Source organism: Erinaceus europaeus, chromosome 4 (genome assembly GCF_950295315.1).
Source record: "Erinaceus europaeus chromosome 4, mEriEur2.1, whole genome shotgun sequence".
Classification (NCBI taxonomy): Eukaryota; Metazoa; Chordata; class Mammalia; order Eulipotyphla; family Erinaceidae; genus Erinaceus; species Erinaceus europaeus.
The window spans coordinates 127,221,838-127,241,242 of record NC_080165.1 but is presented as its reverse complement, the minus strand read 5'-3'; the positions used below and the strand labels follow the sequence as shown (position 1 = coordinate 127,241,242).

The window sequence follows — 19,405 nt, the reverse complement described above, 5'->3', positions numbered from 1 at the left end:
TAAAGTTCTTGATAGAAATCATCACTGATCAAAAATGTGAAAGTGTGTCCCCCAGTTACAAGATATCTCAGGGACATTTATCTATAGGATGATGACAAGCATTTAAAGCATATGAAAAATAAAGCATCACATAGAAGCTAAATTAGAAGCAGGAAATGCATCACCAAAATAGGTGTGTTAAGGCAAGAGCTGATTTCCAGTTGCAACAACAGAATGACAGAATCCTTTACTTGGATTTCAAAAGAGAAGATTATATGACATCAGGATCTTCCCATAGAAAATAACTTCTTTTCTGATACATACATATTGAAAATAATATTTTTTCAAAATACTATAGAATTTTGCAATTGAGACGAGTAGATCCTGTAAAGTTTTCAAACTATGCTTATTAAAACTTATTTCGTTTACTCAGAAAATAAAATGTTGATTGGTAAAACTAAGAATATATATAGAGAGAGATGCATATATATATATATTTATAAATGTATATGCAAAAGGGGTTACATACATATGAAAAACATGGCCACAAGTTTTGAGTTTCATTTCTTTTTTTAACAGAATTTATCTTTTAATCTTTAATCTTTTAATGAGTTTTTGTAAATTTTGTTTTATTTTGTTTTGTTTTTTGTTTGTTTGTTTTTTTGCCTCCGGTGTAATCGCTCGCTCGGGCTCAATGCCTGCAATACGAATCCCCTGCTCCTGGTGGCCATTTTTCCCATTTTTCTTGCCCTTGTTGTTGTTGTTATTGTTATTGTTATTGTTGCATAGGACAAAGAGAAACCGAGAGAGGAGAAGACAGAGGGGTTAGAGAAATACACCTGCATACCTACTTCAACTCTTGTGAAGTGACCCTCCTGCAGGTGTGCAGCTGGGGGCTCGAACCCTGATTCTTACTTCAGTCTAGTCCTTGAGCTTCGAGTTGGGTGCGCTTAGTCTGCTGCGCTGCCACCCGCCCCATGTTTTTGTAATTCTTAAACTACAAGAAAGGGCACTAAACTTTTTGGTTATTATATGGACAATTCTTTGACCATGACTTTTTTTTTTTTTTTTTACCACATTACTACTCAGCTCTGGTTTATGGTGATGCAGGGGACTGAACCTGAGATTGACTCTGGAACTTCAGGCATGAGAGTCTCTTTGAATAACCATTATGCTATCTACCTCTGCCCAACCAAGACATTGTTATAGAAATTCCAAATTATGATATAATATATAAGATAGATGTATCTTACAAACAATATTGAAAAATACTCAAAGGATCAGTTATGTATGCATTTGCTTGCAATTTTCCATCTACTAAAAATGTAGAGTTACTTCTTAAAAACTAACCACACAAAATAGGACAATAAAAAATTAACTGAGGGGGTTCGGGTGGTGGCACAGTGGGTTAGGCACATGTGGCGCAAAGCGCAGGGGCCGGTGTAGGGATACTGGTTCGAGCCCCCAGGTCCCCACCTGCAGGGGAGTCGCTTCACAGGCGGTGAAGCAGGTCTGCAGGTATCTGTCTTTCTCTCCCCCTCTCTGTCTTCCCCTCCTCTCTCCATTTCTCTCTGTCCTAACCAACAACGAACAACGTCAACAATGGCAATAATAATAACCACAAGGAGGCTTTCACAACAAGGGCAACAAAAAAAAGGGGGGGAATGGCCTCCAGGAGCAGTGGATTCATGGTGCAGGCACCTAGCCCAGCAATAACCCTGAAGGAAAAAAAAATTAACTGAGAAGATACTAATTAAAAGAAGCAACAACGAAGTAAGTGGATGTATTCCTGAAACCGAAGTGTGAAGTAGTCACAAGTTGAAAGGTCAATTAGCCACATAACAAGGCTTGTGGGAGACAAAATGGGTTGACTCAGTGCTAGTAACCTGAGATGTAGGCAGACTCACATCTCAGAAACACATCTTATTCTCAGGACTTATGAAGGGCAATTAAGTCAGTGGAAGAGAAGTAAATCCTATTGCATGATTGTCTAACGTGGCAACTGTGGTTTCATGAGTCACTAGGGCATTGCAGTCTGTCCCTCAAACAATTTTGACAGTGGTTTCCAGCATTTGTACATGGCTGGCTCCTGGTTATTGTTCCTTAGCATCAGGAGAGAAGGACAAAGGACATAACAACTATGTAAATAACAAGTTGGAGCCTCTCATTCTTGCTCACTATTATATATATATCCAGTTTATTATTATCTACTACTTATAACATTGTTTTAGTAAGCTTCTTAGCCTTACTAAACATGGTAATAAATATAAATAAAATTTTCTTTTTCTAATCAGTAATAACCTACATTTACCTATGTTGTTCTTTGATTCATTACCAAAATTTGAGTAATCATATTTCTCACACTGAGAATCTAGCAAGTTTTGAAATTGCTTTATGCATTACCACTTCTTTTTTTTTAATATTTATTTATTTATTCCCTTTTGTTGCCCTTTTTTTGTTGTTTTATTGCTGTAGTTATTGATGTTGTCGTTGTTGGATAGGACAGAGAGAAATGGAGAGAGGAGGGGAAGACAGAGGGGGGAGAGAAAGTTAGACACCTGCGACCTGCTTCACCACCTGTGAAGCAACTCCCCTGCAGGTAGGGACCCAGGGGCTCGAACCGGGATCTTTACGCTGGTCCTTGCGCTTTGCGCCATGTGTGCTTAGCCCACTGTGCTACTGCCCGACTCCCTGCATTACCATTTCTACCATGAAGAATAGTTATTATGTCTTTTATATTTATTGGGATGCTGTATAAGTCAATAGACCTGACCTTATCTCTCCCTTCTTCCCACATTGGATCAGCAATTAGTACTGACCTCTAGAATAGCAATAAGCCCACATAGAACAGCTTGGGAGACTAAAAGTTCTAAAACAAATATATAGTTATAACCATTTGTATGTTATTTCTCGGAAAATTGCATAAAAACGAGTTACATTTAACTGATAGAGTCAAATAATACTAAAATTATTTTGCCTATACATCAAATGTAAGTGTTAAATTATATAAAATGTTAAAGTCAGACTTATGAAGCATTGTGAATTGCTGTAGAATTCATTCTGAATGTTCAATATTCATTGTCTATATATAAATAAAACTTCATGAAAATTTCCATCTTATAAAAAATGGGTTTGAATATTTTACTTTTTTTTTTTTCTCCAGGGTTATTGCTGGGGCTCGGTGCCTGCACTACAAATCCACTGCTCCTGGAGGTCATTTTTTCCCTTTTGTTGCCCTTGTTACACTTGTTGTAGTTATTTTGTCATAGCTGTTGTTATTGTTGGATAGGACAGAGAGAAATCAAGAGAGGAGGGGAAGACAGAGAGGAGTAAAGAATGATAGACACCTGCAGACCTACTTCACTGCTTGCGAGTTATCCCCTACAGGTGGGGAGCTGGGGGCTCAATCCCGGAACCTTATGCCAGCCCTAGCGTTGTGCCATGTGTACTTAACCCACTGCACTACCACTCAGCCCTGAATATTCTACTTTTTAGAGTATGACATATGTGTACTTAACTACTTAAGTACAAAATAGGAAATAAATAATCAGCTCACTAGTAAGTATTGTGAATTGACTTCATGAATCTCATATCTGGCTAACATGTAAACTGGCAGTCAAATCTCACCAAAAATACTTTAATTTTTATTCATAATAAAACTTTGTGAATGAACACAAACCAGAGGTTGAATGGAGTGTTATAAATTTAATTTTTTTTTTAAATTTTTTATTTAAGAAAGAATTAGTGAACAAAAGCATAAGGTAGGGGGGGTACAACTCCACACAATTCCCAACACCCAATCCCCATAACCCACCCCCTCCCATGGTAGCTTTCCCATTCTCTATCCCTCTGGGAGCATGGACCCAGGGTCGTTGAGGGTTGCAGAAGGTAGAAGGTCTGGCTTCTGTAATTGCTTCCCCGCTGAACATGGGCGTTGACTGGTCGGTCCATACCCCCAGTCTGCCTCTCTCTTTCCCTAGTAGGGTGTGTCTCTGGGGAAGCTGAGCTCCAGGACACATTGGTGGGGTCTTCAATCCAGGGAAGCCTAGCCAGCATCCTGGTGGCATCTGGAACCTGGTGATTGAAAAGAAAGTTAACATATGAAGCCAAACAATTTGTTGAGCAATCATGGATCCCAAGCTTGGAATAGTGGAGAGGAAGTGTTAGGGAGGTACTCACTGCAAACTGTAGTGTAATCCTCCTTTCAGGTATATATTTTGCAGTAGTTTATGGATATGTGTGCACATAAGCTCTCTCTCACAGAAACTGGTGTATATCTAGGTTATGGGACTTTGTTAGAAAGTGAACTACCTGAGATGAAATTAGAGTGTACTATTAAAGGAAAGGTCTCACCCGAGTAATGAAGCTGAAGGGTTGTCATTCCACACGTGAAGTCTCTGGATACAGTCTGAGGTGAAGCATGTTGAGGTGGCAATCGTTGCGTTGGTTAGGTTGTGATCGGCGGATGCAATATTATTTGGTTTGGATTGGGAGATGCATACGGGAAAGTGGGCCCTATCCAAGGGTTCCAGGACTGGGGGGAGTAGGGGCTCTATAGTGAAGATGTGAGGTTCCTGCTGTCTTAGGGTTCAAAAAGACAATCAATAGTTAATATTATCATCACATTATTTGTTAATTGGGTTAACTTTGAAAAGTCCCTTTGTTATGGTTTGCTGTACAGTACCCAGTATCTTGTATATAGCTGTGCTATTGGAAGCTTCTAATCTACTTGGTCTAGGCTTTTGAGAGAGTCCGCATATCAAGTACATAGCCTATATATTAAAAAGATTCAGTTTGTCTTTTGAGAAACTTTGAGACATACAATTGATTTCCCCCTCTCATATTAATTAACCACTGATTTATAAGTCTACATTTTGCTAGGAGTGTACATAAACACCATTCCCACCACCAAAGGACTGTGACCCATCCCTCCCGCCCACTCCCGCCCCCCACTGGCCCAGGAAGCTACATGCCTACCCCTCACCACTGGGTTTTTACTTTGGTGCCCTACTTACAATTTGATCAGGTCCTGCTTTTAGTTTCCCTTTCAGATCTTCTAAGTCAGCTTCTGTTGATGAGTGGGATCATCCCATACTCATCTTTATCTTTCTGACTTAGTCCACTTAACATAATTCCTTCTAGCTCTGTCCAAGATGGGTCAGAGAAGGTGGGTTCATTGTTCTTGATAGCTGCATAGTATTCCATTGTGTATATATACCACAGCTTTCTCAGCCACTCATCTGTTGTTGGGCCCCTGGGTTGCTTCCAGGTTTTAGCTATTATGAATTGTGCTGCTATGAACATAGGAGTACACACCTCTTTTTGGTTGGGTGTTATGGAGTCCTTGGGGTATAACCCCAGGAGAGGAATTATTGGGTCATATGGAAGGTCCATGTCTAGCCTTCTGAGAGTTTTCCAGAGTGCTCTCCACAGAGGCTGTACCAATTTACATTCCCACCAGCAATGTAAAAGGGTTCCTCTGTCCCCACATCCTCTCCAACATTTGTTGCTGCTGTCCTTTTTGATGTATGCCATTCTTACAGGAGTGAGGTGGTATCTTAGTGTTGTCTTGATTTGCATTTCTCTGATAATCAGTGACCTAGAGCAGTTTTTCATATATTTGTTAGCCTTTTGGATCTCCTCTGTGGTGAATGTTTTGTTCATTTCCTCTGCCCATTTTTGGATGGGGTCATTTGCTTTTTTGCGGCTAAGTTTGCTGAGCTCTTTATATATTTTGGTGATTAGTTTCTTGTCTGATGTCTGGCATGTGAAGATCTTCTCCCATTCTGTGAGGGGTCTCTCTGTTTGTTTAATAGTTTCTTTGGATGTGCAGAAGATTTTCAATTTGATGTAGTCCCATTGGTTTCTTTCTGCTTTGGTCTTCCTTGCAATTGGGTTTGATTCATCAAAGATGTCCTTGAGGTGTATGTGGGAAAGTGTTTTACCAATGTTTTCCTCTAAGTATTTGATTGTTTCTGGTCTGACATCTAGGTCTTTGATCCATTTGGAGTTGATTTTTGTTTCTGGTGAGATAAAGTGGTTCAATTTCATTCTTCTGCATGTTTCAACCCAGTTTTCCCAGCACCATTTATTGAAGAGAGCCTCCTTTTTCCATTTAATCCTTTGGGCCCCCTTATCAAAGATTAGATGCCCATAGGTGTTGGGATTTACTTCTGGGCTTTCAATTGTGTTCCACTGGTCTGTATGCCTATTTTTGTTCCAGTACCATGCTGTTTTGACGATGATGGCTTTATAATATAGTTTAAGGTCTGGGAGTGTGATGCCTCCATTTCTGTTTCTTTTCCTTAAGATGGTTTTGGCAATTCTAGGTGTTTTCAGGTTCCAGATAAATGATTGTAGTGTTTGTTCTATTCTCTTAAAGAAGCCTGGTGGAACTTTGATGGGTATTGCATTAAATTTGTATATGGCTCTGGGGAGAATATTCATTTTGATGATATTTATTCTTCCAATCCATGAGCATGGGATATCTTTCCATTTCTTGGTATCAGTTTCTATCTCCTTGAGTAGCGACTCATAGTTTTCAGTATACAAGTCTTTCACTTCTTTGGTCAACTTTATTCCTAGGTATTTGATTGATTTTGCTGAAACAGTAAATGGGAGTGATTTCTGGATGTCTTCTTCTTCAGATTTAGTGTTTGCATAAAGAAATGCCACTGATTTTTGTACATTGATTTTGTAGCCTGATACCTTGCTATATTGCCTAACAACTTCCAGTAATTTTCTACTGGATTCTTTAGGTCTTTCTATGAATACTATCATATCATCTGCAAATAGTGAGAGCTTGACTTCTTCCCTTCCAATCTGTATCCCTTTGATTTCTTTCTCTTGCCTGATTGCTATGGCAAGAACTTCCAATACTATGTTGAAGAGTAACGGTGACAGTGGACAGCCCTGTCTAGTCCCCGATCTGAGGGGGAATGCCTTCAGCTTCTGTCCATTGAGTATGATGTTGGCTGTAGGTTTGCTATATATAGACTCCACTATCTTGAGGAATTTCCCATCTATTCCCATTTTTTGTAGAGTTTTGAGCATGAATGGGTGTTGGATTTTGTCAAAGGCTTTCTCTGCATCTATTGAGATAATCGTGTGGTTTTTGGCTTTGCTTTTATTGATGTGATGAATGACATTGATTGATTTACGGATTTTGAACCAGCCTTGCATTCCTGGGATGAATCCCACTTGGTCATGATGAACAATCTTTTTGATGTGTTGCTGTATCCGTTTGGCCAAGATCTTGTTTAATATTTTGGCATCTATGTTCATCAGAGATATTGGTCTGTAGTTTTCCTTTTTTGTTCTGTCCCTATCAGCTTTTGGTATCAGGGTGATGTTGGCTTCATAGAAGGTGGAAGGGAGTATTCCTGTTTCTTCAATCTTATGGGATAGCTTAAGAAGTATGGGTATTAACTGTTTCCTGAAAGTTTTGTAGAATTCATTTGTGAAGCCATCTGGTCCAGGACTTTTGTTGTTGGGGAGATTCTTAATAACGGTTTCAATTTCTTTGTCTGTGATTGGTGCATTTAGATTTTGTAGTTCTTCTTGGTTCAGTTTTGGAAGTGCATAGATTTCTAGGAATTGTTCCATTTCTTCCAGATTCTCTAGCTTGGTGGCATATAGTTCTTTATAGAAGTTTCGCAGAATTCTCTGGATTTCTGTGGTGTCAGTTGTGATATCTCCTGCATCGTTTACAATTCTATTAATTTGAGTCTTCTCTCTTTTTTGTTTGGTGAGTCTGGCTAGGGGTTTGTCAATTTTGTTTAATCTTTCAAAGAACCAACATTTGGCTTCATTGATCTTTTGTATGGTTCTTTTATTTTCGATGTTGTTTATTTCTGCTCTAACTTTAGTGATTTCTATCCTTCTGGTTGCTTTAGGGTTCCTTTGTTCCTCTTCCTCTAAGTCCTTGAGGTGTGTAGTAAGGTCGTTCATTTGGGCTTCTTCTTGGTGTTTAATATGTGATTGTATGGCTATAAGTTTCCCTCTCAGTACTGCTTTCGCTGTGTCCCAAATATTTTGATAGGTTGTGTCTTCATTTTCATTAGTTTCCAGGAACATTTGAATTTCCTGTTTGAGTGAGTCTCTGACCCAGTGGTTCTTAAGGAGCATGTTGTTTAGTTTCCAAATTCTATGTCTTTTAATAATTTTCCGTTTGTTGTTAAAAGTTAGTTTTACTCCACTGTGGTCTGAGAAGATACTTGGGATGATTTCAATGCTCTTGAATTTATTGATGCTGTCTTTGTGGCCTAACATGTGGTCTATCCTTGAGTATGTGTTGTGTGGATTTGAAAAGAAGGTGTATTCCAATTTTTTGGGGGTGGAGGAGTCTGAAAATGTCCGAGAGGTCTAGTCTGTCAATCTCTTCATTCCATTCTCTTGTATCTTTATTGGTTCTCTGCTTTGTTGATCTGTCTAAGTGTGAGAGTGGGGTATTGAAGTCTCCCACTATTATTGTATTACTATTGATGTATTTTTGAAATTCTTTCAATAGGTGTTTAATGTATTTAGATGATCCCTCGTTGGGTGCATAGATGTTAATAATTGTTAAGTCTTCTTGGCTGATTGATCCTCTAATCATTATGTAATGTCCTTGCCTATCTTTTATTACTTTATTTAATTTAAAATCTATTGTGTCTGAGATGAGAATGGCTGTTCCTGCCCTTTTTTGTGGACCGTTAGCCTGTATGATAGTTTTCCATCCTTTCACTTTAAGTCTGTGTTTATCTTGTTGTGACAGATGGGATTCTTGCAAGCAGCATATGCTTGGGTTATGTTTTCTGATCCATCCCCCCACCATGTGCCTTTTGATGGGTGAGTTTAAGCCATTGACATTTATTGATATTATGGATTTAATGTATTGTAGTGCCATTGTTCTAAAAAACAATTTGTTTACTCTGATATATTACAAGTATTATAGTGATGTTCTTGTTTATAAGAGTTCTTTTAGTACCTCTTTCAGGGCCGGCTTGGTGATAGTTGCCTCCTTCAACTGTTGTTTGTCTAAGAAGGTTTTGATCCCTCCATCTAGCTTGAATGAAAGTCTAGCAGGATATATTATCCTTGGTTGAAACCCTTTTTCATTCAGGGCTCGATAGATATCTTGCCACTCCCTTCTGGCTTTTAGAGTTTGAGTTGAGAAATCTGCAGAAAGTCTTATGGGTTTTCCCCTATATGTGACTTTTTGTTTCTCTCTTGCAGCCTTTAGGATTCTTTCTTTATCCTTACTTCTTCTCATTGTGACTATGATGTGTCTTGGTGTTTTCAGGTCTGGGTTGATTCTGTTTGGTACTCTCTGGGCCTCTTGCACCTTGATATCCTTTCTGTTATTCAGGTCTGGGAAATTTTCTTGTATTATTTCCTCTAGAATGTTTGCTTCCCCTTCCTCTCTTTCTTCCTCTGGCAGGCCAATTATACGAATGTTACTTCTTTTGAGATCATCCCATATGTCTCTGTTGTTGTTTTCAGTGTCTCTCAATCTCTTTTTAAGCTCTTTCACCTCTTTCTTCGTTTTCTCTAACTCATCCTCTGTCTGACTAATTCTGTTTTCTGCTGCTTTCCCTTGCCTCAGCTTCTTTCTTCATTACAGCTATTTCAGCTTTCAGTTCTCTAATTGTCTCAAGATAATCAGTATTTTCCTTGGGGGTCTCAACTGTTGTTTCCCTAATACTGCCATTCTTTTCCTCCAATGTTGTTTTCATTTCTGTGATTAATAAGTTTATTATTGCTTGCATACTTTTCTTATCTATGGTTACTTCTGACTGATTTCTGGTTTCTTCTGGGCTCTTGTCTTCATTCATTGGGGTAGCAGTTTTATTTGTTTTTAATCTACCCATTTTTTTTTTATTTATGTGTTTCTCTCTCTTTCTTTTTTTTAATGCTCTGTTCTTCCTCGGTTGTTGTGCTTTGAGCACAAGTAACACTGTACTAAATACCTTTATGACAATTGCACTCACCAACCTCCGGAATTACAGTAGCAACTGAAGTAAGTATTGAAGGAGTTTAATCGTTACCAGTTAGCCAAACAATTTCTCCAGTCCGTGAAAAAATAGTAACCAAATCCCAGTGAAGAAAGAGAAAAGAGAGGATAGCAAGAATAGACAGTTATGCAAATCTACTATCCACTGTATATTCTAGGGGTAACAAGAGTGTAAAGGGAACTAGAGCAGAGATACACACATAGAGAGTCCACTCTGGGTCAGATTTCTTCCCCAAAGTAATTCACAAATTCAGAAAGGCAAAGAAGAAAGAAGTGTATGACAAGATAAAAAAAAAAAGAGATAGAGAGAGATAAGAGAGAGAAAAGGGAGAAGATAAGAAGAAGGGTTGTAATTAAAGAGCAGTGTGAGGAACTTCCCAAATGTGTATCAATGAATTTAAAAAAAAAAAAAACAAAACAAACCCTGTTTGGTGGTATGGGGTATCCTGCTAGTAGCTGGTCCCAGGCACTGCTTATGGGGGGGGGGGGACGGCAGGAAGGATGTATGCTTGAAAATTAAAAGGAAGAAAAAAAGAATTTTTTCCCCCTACTCTAATTCTTAACCCAAATTAAGTTATAGACACCTCTTTGGTGTCACCGCTATGGCCCCTTATTGGCTGGCCTGCTAAAGGCAGAAAATCCTATTGTTTACACGAGATGTGTCTGGAGCTCAAAGGCTAGCTGCTTCTCAGTCCGCCATCTTCCGGAAACCCCCCCCTCCAGACTTTTTAAAAGGATTTCTCAAAAATGAAAACTAGCTCCAAGTCCTTTGATCCAATGAGAGCTATACTCAAGAAGTCTTTGGATCCGCCCTCAGGGTCGCGGTGGACCCTGGAGAATCCCAAGAGGAAACCCCCGAGCTAAAGTGCTCTCTCCGGGTCCTCTGCCCGCCGCGTTCTGCAACCGGCGGAGGAGCCGCCTTCCTGGGCGGGCGGAGGACAATGCCCGGCGCACTTGCCTTGCCCGGCACCCTGGGAATTCTGGAGCCCCGCTAGTCCGTGTCACCTTTACTCTAATTCTTAACCCAAATTAAATTGTAATCACTTTTGGTGTCACCCCTTATTGACTGGCCTGCTAAAGGCAGAAAATCCTACCGTTGCCGACGATGCGGTCAGAGCGCTCGCTGTCAGCGACTTCTCATAAATTTAATTTTTATCAATAAAATATTGAAGAAGGATAGGAAATATATATAGTTTGGGGACTTATTTCTAACATCCATTATTTGTTATACCCTAGTCTGTCTGCTCTGATGTTAGTACTGTTTTTTTTTTCCTGTTAAGTCAAAAATGCTTATTAACTATCTGAGAAGCACAAAATAGAAAATTTCAAAGGTTAAACTGGCAATCCAAATGCTCTGACATTGGTCTTTATAACTCTGTCCCAAAGAAATAGTCTTTAAGTCATTAAAAACACAAATATAGCACTGAGGAGACAGATATTTATTCAATGCTGTGTGACTAACTTTTCAAATCAAATGTATTTCTTAAGTATATGGTTTCATAAAGATAGAATTGACTGCTTTACTTACATAACATTTTTATTTGAAAATTAAATTAAAAACAAGCTCTGTGAGCTTAAAAGTCATCTTAAGCTCATCTTCTGAATAGAGTAAATGTTGCATGTAAGAAAAGAGCATTACTGCTTGTTTCTATAATTCTACTGGGTTTATTTAAATGCAGATACAACTAGCGTGTGTTTCTCAGGGAAGCTATAAACCTTTCACAAACATAATTAACCAAAAGACAATAAAATGCACACTGAAACAGACCAGTGAGCAGTAAAGACAAGATCACTCAAGACTACCTCTTGCAGGTTTACTGTAGGAATCTTTAAAGGTAGGTGTAATGTAGTCTCCAAAGAGAATATTTGGGAGGGGGATGAGAAGAAAAACAATTACTGAAATAGAATATTTCTTCGAGACATCAAAATAAGTCAAATATAATCTTTAAATCTTGAATACTAATTATGTCTTACCATCTCTTCCTTACTGAAGCATCTTTGGAAATTAGTTACTTGACTGGATAGTGAGACACATAGCAGAACAGAGACATATTAGCATGCACAAACATGATCCTCACCTGAAAGGAGAAACTTCATGAGTGGTGGAGCACTGCTGCAGGTGTGTGTGTGTGTGTGTGTGTGTGTGTGTGTGTGTGTGTGTGATCTTCTGTCAAAAGAAAAGCAAAGATGAATAGAATAGTCACCTTGAATGGTGGAGTCATAGTGATAATCCTGGTGGCAAAAAAAAAAAAAAGAAAGAAAAGGACGAAAAAATGAAGGAAGGTAGGAAGGAAGGAAAGAAAGGAAGAAATTGCTTGCCAATGATGACTTGGTATAGCAGAAAATTTTCCACTGTTGAGTTATTTAATCACATTTCTTTCATTTTTGATAATTATAATCGCTCATTCAACTATAACTTAACTTGTGGTATTTTAAGGGAAAAATGAAAAGAACTAATTGACTGTGCAGCTTAAAAACTAGCAAATCTGGTAAGTGTGTGGACAATGATTAGGCCCAGGAGCATGAGTCTAGTCATGAAGGGTGGTGCCTTCAACTGCAGAGTACGTAATGACCTACATTAGCTCCCATATGTCTGTTAGCAGATAAGCTATTTTATCTGAATGCAAATGTGAAGCATAATTGAGAACCTGCCAAGAAATACAAATTCGCCATATTTATTTCTTCTGACTTGTGGGTCAATCTGGAGTATGTTTCTAGTAAATTTCATGTCATATAGGAAAGAAATATATGGAGCACATATATGCAATTTGTATATCTTTGGAAGAAAAAATAAAAAAGAAGAGAAATAATGAACTGACTATATCTATGTACCAAATAGATTTTCTTTTTTGTTCTAAACCATGGACAATGATACTAAAATAGGAGTTCCTGGAAATTATTGATGTGAACCATAAGTGTGACTCAAAAAACAATCATAATCACAGAATAATGTGAGATATTCACTTAGTAATTGAAGAGAATTTGAAAGTAGAAATATGCCTCCCATCTCTGAAGTAAAATCAGTAAGAACTCCAAGATTATTCTTAGCTTTTTATTCATTATTTGAAAAGATACTGAATTATAAGAGTACTATTCTTTTGTGTGTTTAAATATGACACATCATTTTACCAGTCATATATAGAAGAGCACACAGCTTTGTTTCTAGCTCTTATCAATTGTAGATAATATTTTAGTACAGATGGTGTTGCAAATAATTTCTTAATTAGTACTTTTGTACTTATTTGATAAGTACCCAGAGGTGTGCTAAATGGATGATACATCATTTCTCCTTCTTTTCTTCTTTTTTGAGTCTGCATGCTGTTTTTAAAAATTTTTTTAAAATATTTATTTATTCCCTTTTGTTGCCCTTTTTTATTGTTGTAGTTATTATTGTTGTTGTTGTCGCCATTGATGGATAGGACAGGAGGGGAAGACAGAAAAAGGGAGAGAAAGACACCACAGACCTGCTTCACAGGTTGTGAAGAGACTCCCCTGTAGGGGGGAGCCCGGGACTGGAAGCGGGATCCTTACGCCAGTCCTTGTGCTTTGTGCCACCTGCGCTCAACCCGCTGCGCTACAGCCCAACTCCCCACGTGCTGCTTTTCATAATGGCTGTACCAGTGTATAATTCAGAAAAAGGGAAAGATCTTACATTATAGTTATTTAAGCGCAACTGCAAGCACAGCGTGCGCGTGCATGTGTGTGTGTGTGTGTTTGGCTTCAGTTATATTAAATATATTTATCTCTACCTTACATAAGAAATGACATAAGGGGGCCCGGCGTTGGTGCAGTGGGTTAAGTGGCACGAAGCACAAGGACGGGGTTAAGGATCCAGGTTTGAGCCCCAGGCTCCCCACCTGCAGGAAGGTAGCTTCACAGGCAGTGAAGCAGGTCTGCAAGTGTCTATCTTTCTCTCCCCCTCTCTGTCTTGCCCCCCTCTCTCCATTTCTCTCTGTCCTATCCAACTACAATAAGAAGAACAATAACAGGGGGCAGGTGGTGGCGCATATTACAACGCTCATATCACAATGCTCAAAGACTCAGGTTTGAGCCTCCATCCCCATGCAGGGGGTAAGATTTGAGAGTGGTGAAGCAGGGCTCCAGGTGTCTCTCTGTCTCTCTCTATAATCGCCTTCCCTCTCGATTTCTGGCTGCCTCTATCCAGTAAATAAATAAAGATAATAAAAACATTAAAAAACAGAAGAACAAGAAAGAAAAGAAATAAAAGAAAAGTGAAATGACATGGAAAAGAGAAAATAAAAACAATATGGTGTGTGACATACGGAATATTTAAACTGGTAAAACCCTATACATTTGCAGTATTTCTTCAATGAATAATATACAGAACTCTTTAATCCTCACAGAAATCTTCTGATGTAACTGTTATTATGATTCCTGTTACCTAGATAGGGAAACCAAGGTTTTGCAAGACTAAATTCCTTGCTTTTGGTTGTAGCTATTAAAAGAGAAACAGTTTTTTAAATAGTTATCTTAATCATCACTGTACCAAACAGTGTTAACTTCGGTTCCTTCCTAAGGAAAAAAAAAGTGAGAATAGCCTCAACTAGAGAATAAAATGTAGTATATATGGTTTAAAAGAACTCATTGAAAAACCTTAGAGGTCTTTAGTTGACAGCACATTATGTGTAAACAATGTACTAAAGGTAAAAGGGACTTAAATTGCATTAAAATATATCAGAATTCCAAGCACTGAAGGTTATTAATGCTCATCCACATTTGTAGTATTGTGTTCATTTCTATATACCACATTTTAGGTGAAACTTTAGAAAACAAAAATGCATCCAAAAAAGTGGAGACGTTGATGTAATCTCTTTTCCATCATGGATGAGAAATCATATGTTGTTGAAATATTGTCACAGCTCCCCTTGAATATTAGAAAGGCCGGCATCCTAAAGAAGTCTAAGGCTTACTCTGTGAGGTTCCAGAAGTAGGGATAAAATATTATGCTAAATAAAAAATTCTGACAATCAATACCATTCCAAATTGTAATGGGAGAGAGATTTTGGACAGTTGAGAGGTGATGCACCCAGTTAAGCACGGATAGTACTATGCACAAGGATCCATTCAAGGACCTGGGTTTGAGCCCCTGCTCCCCACATGCTAAGGGGACACTTCACAGTATTAAAGCAGGTTTACAGGTGTCTGTCTGTCTGTCTGTCTGTCTGTCTATCTGTCATCTATCTCTCCTCTCAAGTTCTCTCTGTCCTATAAAATAAAAAAGGGGAGGGATAATTTCTCGTCCTGAAGAACATATGTACCTAGTCCTGGATACATTATTTTCAGCCCTTTCAAATGTCTTTTTTTTTTTTAATGTCTTCTTTTGATGGAGTGACTACTTTACTATAAAAAGATTGAGATATGGTCTATACAGCTACTGAAACTAAGGATTCTAAAGTAAGCTAATCTTGGTTTCCTTTAAATACAGACCAGAGTTATGAATAGAGTTATAGAACTACCACAGTTTATTTAATCAGAAGTATCTATTTGATTGATAAATCAATTTGCAGGAATATCTTAAATGATTAATGAATCTGTCATATCAACTAGGACACTTGCTAATTGTTTTCAAGGTTCCAATAAATGTAATGGTGACTGCACCTGCTATAATCCACTTCATGCTTAGAGCTGCCATGAAAGTTTAGCTTTCAGGGAGTTGGGCGGTAGTGCAGCGTGTTAAGTGGACATGGCGCAAAGCACAAGGACTGGCATAAGGACCCCGGTTCAAGACCCTGGGTCCCCACCTGCAGAGGAGTCGCTTCACAAGCAGTGAAGCAGGCCTACAGGTGTCTATCTTTCTCTCCCCCTCTCTGTCTTCCCTTCCTCTCTCCATTTCTCTCTGTCCTATCCAACAATGACGACATCAATATCAACAACAATAATAACTACAACAATAAAAAAAAAAACGAGGGCAACAAAAGAGAATAAATAAATCAATTATTTTAAAAAAGAAAGTTTAGCTTTCATTTTCCACTGGTGAAAAGATTTTTTTTTTTTCCTAATCTGGGGCTTTCCCCACACCTGCTTGATATAGGAAACAATATTTGTGTTAGGCAAAACCCTGTTTACTAATGGGTATAAATCTAAAGTTCTTGCATTCTTCCAGCAAAGGAAAATGAGATGAAGTTTTGCAAGCCACCAAGAGAAGAAAGTGGTGTATTTTGGTGTACTTACAAATCTAATTTTAATCTGAGTATAGAATATTGTGCTTCCCTGAGGCAGGCCTTGATATAACAAAAGCAATTTCTGGCAGATTGGAAGGATTATTCCCTTCAGAGTTTCCAGCATCTGACAGGAGATCAGAGTAGAGGTCCAACTCTCAGGGGACTGGCAGTTTCATGAAGCAGATGGGACCTGACAGGCTATTTCCCAGAAACGGAGCCTTTGAAGCAGGAAGCAGGTATGCCTGACTAAGTAATGGGAGGCTCTTTATTTAAACGGGGAGAGCCACAGCCCAGTAATGGAAGGCGGCATTTATTCATGTCAGAGGGGCCTCGCCAACCATCCCAGGAACCATGAGAAGACACAATGATGCAGAGTGCTGAGCAGCCTAGGCTGCATAATTCGCTAAGCAACTTAATGCTGCTGCTGCCTTCCTACAAAAGGCTGTAAAAAGATGGGTTTCTTCCATTACATTTTGAGGTTCTTCATCCCCGGAGCCCTCCAGCAAAAATTTTTTTTTTCCTTTTTCATTTTCTTTTCTAGCCAGATTGCATTTACTACTCTCTCCTTTCTGTAGCTGTTACGAACAAGTCTATATAAATGCATGCATGTATTTATCTGTACATGTATTTGAGAGTAACCATACTTGTCCAATAATTTTTTTCAATTTTTTATTATCTTTACTTATTTATTAGACAGAAAGAAATTGAGAGGAGAAGGAGACAGAGATGGAGAGAGACAGAAAAACAGCACTGCTTCACCACTCGGACAGCTTTCCCCCCTACAGGAAGGGACCAAGGACTTGAACATGTGTACTCAACATGTGTACTCGACATGTGTACTCAACATGTGTACTCAACATGTATACTCAACATGTGTACTCAACATGTGTACTCAACAAGGTGCACAACCATCTGGCTCCTTTCTTTCAATTTTTAAAGAACTATCTCAAATCTAGCTGCTCCATTAAGTACTGTTTAATTTTATTTTTTAAACATGTTTAATTATATTTATTGGATAGAGACAGCCAGAAATTGAGAGGGAAAGAGGAAGCAGAGAGGGAAGGAGAGAGCAAGAGAGAGAGAGAGACAGAGAGAGAGAAACAGAGAGAGAGAGAGACCTGCAGCCCTGCTTCACCCCTTGTGAAGCTTTCCCCTTTTAGGTGAGGACTAGGGAATTGAACCTGGGTCCTTGTGTAGTATGATGTGAGCACTTAACAAAGTATGCCACTACCTGGCCCCCTCAGATACTGTTTTATTTCAGCCACTTTTTAAAATGGTCAGTTAAGCCTCTCTGAATCTCACTGCTAAAAAAAAGGAAAAAAAAGTCACCTATAGAGTATCCTTCCACATTTCAGGACAAAACGTGAGAAGTCTTGGGGTGAGGGTGGAAGTCAGATACCTGCCCTGCTCTGCCCTGCCCTGCCCTGCCCTGCCCTGCCCTGCCCTGCCCTCGTAGACATGGAGACTCACCAAGCTTTCTGAAAAACTGAGCAAGGCAGGACATGAAAGACAAACAATAAGGTCAGCAAGATACCTCACATGGCTAGTGAACCTGCTTTGTTATGCACACTACCCAGGTTCAAACCTGACCCTCAGGCACTGGGGAAAGCTTAAGTGTTCCAGTCTCTTTTCTTTTCTGCCTCATTATGTCTTATCTATCTGAAGAAAAAAAAAAAAAAGATGGGGGTTGAGGAACTCATGGCCAGTGATAACACAAACAAAAGATGGCAGACAGGTTGCTTCACCACCAGGCTACCCCTCTCACTCTGCTATCTTCATGTGCTTCTCTTCTCTTCCTCTCCTCTTGCCTCAGTTTGATTTTTATAACCTTGAGGTCAGATCAATTTCTGTTGCCTTGAGCTGCCTCTCCTACCCTGCAAGCAAACCCCATCAGTCTGTAAGCAGTTCAACGAATAATCCAATAAAAAGAGGCTTGAGTTTAGGGCCTTGACTCTGGTCCATCTGGAATCAAAAAGGTTTTAGAACATAATCCAGCCTCACACCAGGCTGCCAGCAGCATGACCATGTAAGAACCATAGGGGACACCAATTGAGAGGAATTAGTCACATAATTTACCCCCAGGGGTTTACACAGACTATAACTCATCCTTGTCTTTGCCATCAAACTATACAAACCTCTCTCTCTCTCTCTCTCTCTCTCTCTCTCTCTGTCTTTGCTTTCCTCACTCTTCATTTTTGCTGCAAATATATACAAACTACAGGCATTATTCAAAGCCTAGATTTTAGCTAAAGCTGTTTCTCTTATATAACTAGTATGAAAAAAAAATACAGTCCTTGGAGGAGGTGTGACCCAAGATAATCACTGCATATCCCTGCAGCAAGAGCTGCACCCAAGTCCCTTTCCCACCCCATCTTTAGACTATTGCATGAAACTTTCCTAGCTGTTCAAATAAGTTTTATTTTTGTTCCTTCTTTCCTTGGCAATAGGCCCTAAAAGTGGAGATTAGAGATATATGTGGCAAAACAAAGTTAGTAAAATTATTCACTGACATAAAAGTATAGGAGACTTGAATCTGAAGACCCAGGAAGTCTTACAAATAGAATAGCAAAGTGAGATACTCAGTATAGTGGCAGAGAGAGATAATGTAGTTGGAAAGGTGTTTTTCTTTATAAGTGGAAGGCCCAGGTTTAATCCCTGGCACCACATGGGAAGTGCCATGGTGCCAGAGGAAGCTCTGGTACTATGATTATGGTCTTGGTCTCAGACTCTCTCTCTCTCTCTCTCTCTCTCTCTCTCTCTCTCTCTCTCCCTCCTTCCCTCCCTCCCTCCCTCCCTCCTTCTTCTCTATGTAAATGAAATCTCACATGTTCTATCTATTCCCAGGTTCTGAAAAAAGACAGCTTAATCAGTCTTCAATATGTGCTGTGAAGAGTGCTACCACTGGCCAGCCAGAGAATCTCTGTCATGATCATAGAGTGATGAGATAGATTTTGAAAAGTACATTATTGCCTCATTTAAGTCTAAACACACCTGCACAATACTTTCAACACATAAGTTTTATTATACCAATTCTCACCTTAACAGCCTGTGATAGCTCCCCTTGCCACTGAGCTAAAATCAAATTCAGTTTCCTTCATCATTTGCTTCTTGCTACGTCCCTGACTTCATTTGCTTGAACATGCCGACAACACTGCCTTCTTAGGTCTGGGCCTTGGTTCTGTCCTCTGCCTGGAACTCTTTGCCCCTGATTATTTCATTCCACTTGGAATCCTTATATACCTCAAGCTTT

At 39.1% G+C, this 19,405-nt stretch overlaps 2 protein-coding genes across 3 annotated transcripts in view; one reads left to right on the top strand and one right to left on the bottom strand.

The window, feature by feature from the left end:
* Positions 1-19,405, top strand: part of NKAIN2 (sodium/potassium transporting ATPase interacting 2) — a 1,261,504-nt gene that overhangs the window by 1,093,510 nt on the left and 148,589 nt on the right. The gene's annotated exons all lie outside the window — the stretch shown is intronic.
* The window catches only part of HDDC2 (HD domain containing 2), a 605,961-nt gene continuing 590,558 nt past the window's right edge, over positions 4,003-19,405 (bottom strand). Inside the window, exon 7 of the transcript XR_009549597.1 lies at positions 4,003-4,024. The gene's annotated coding sequence lies outside the window, so the exon portion shown is untranslated. The remainder of the gene's footprint in view (positions 4,025-19,405) is intronic.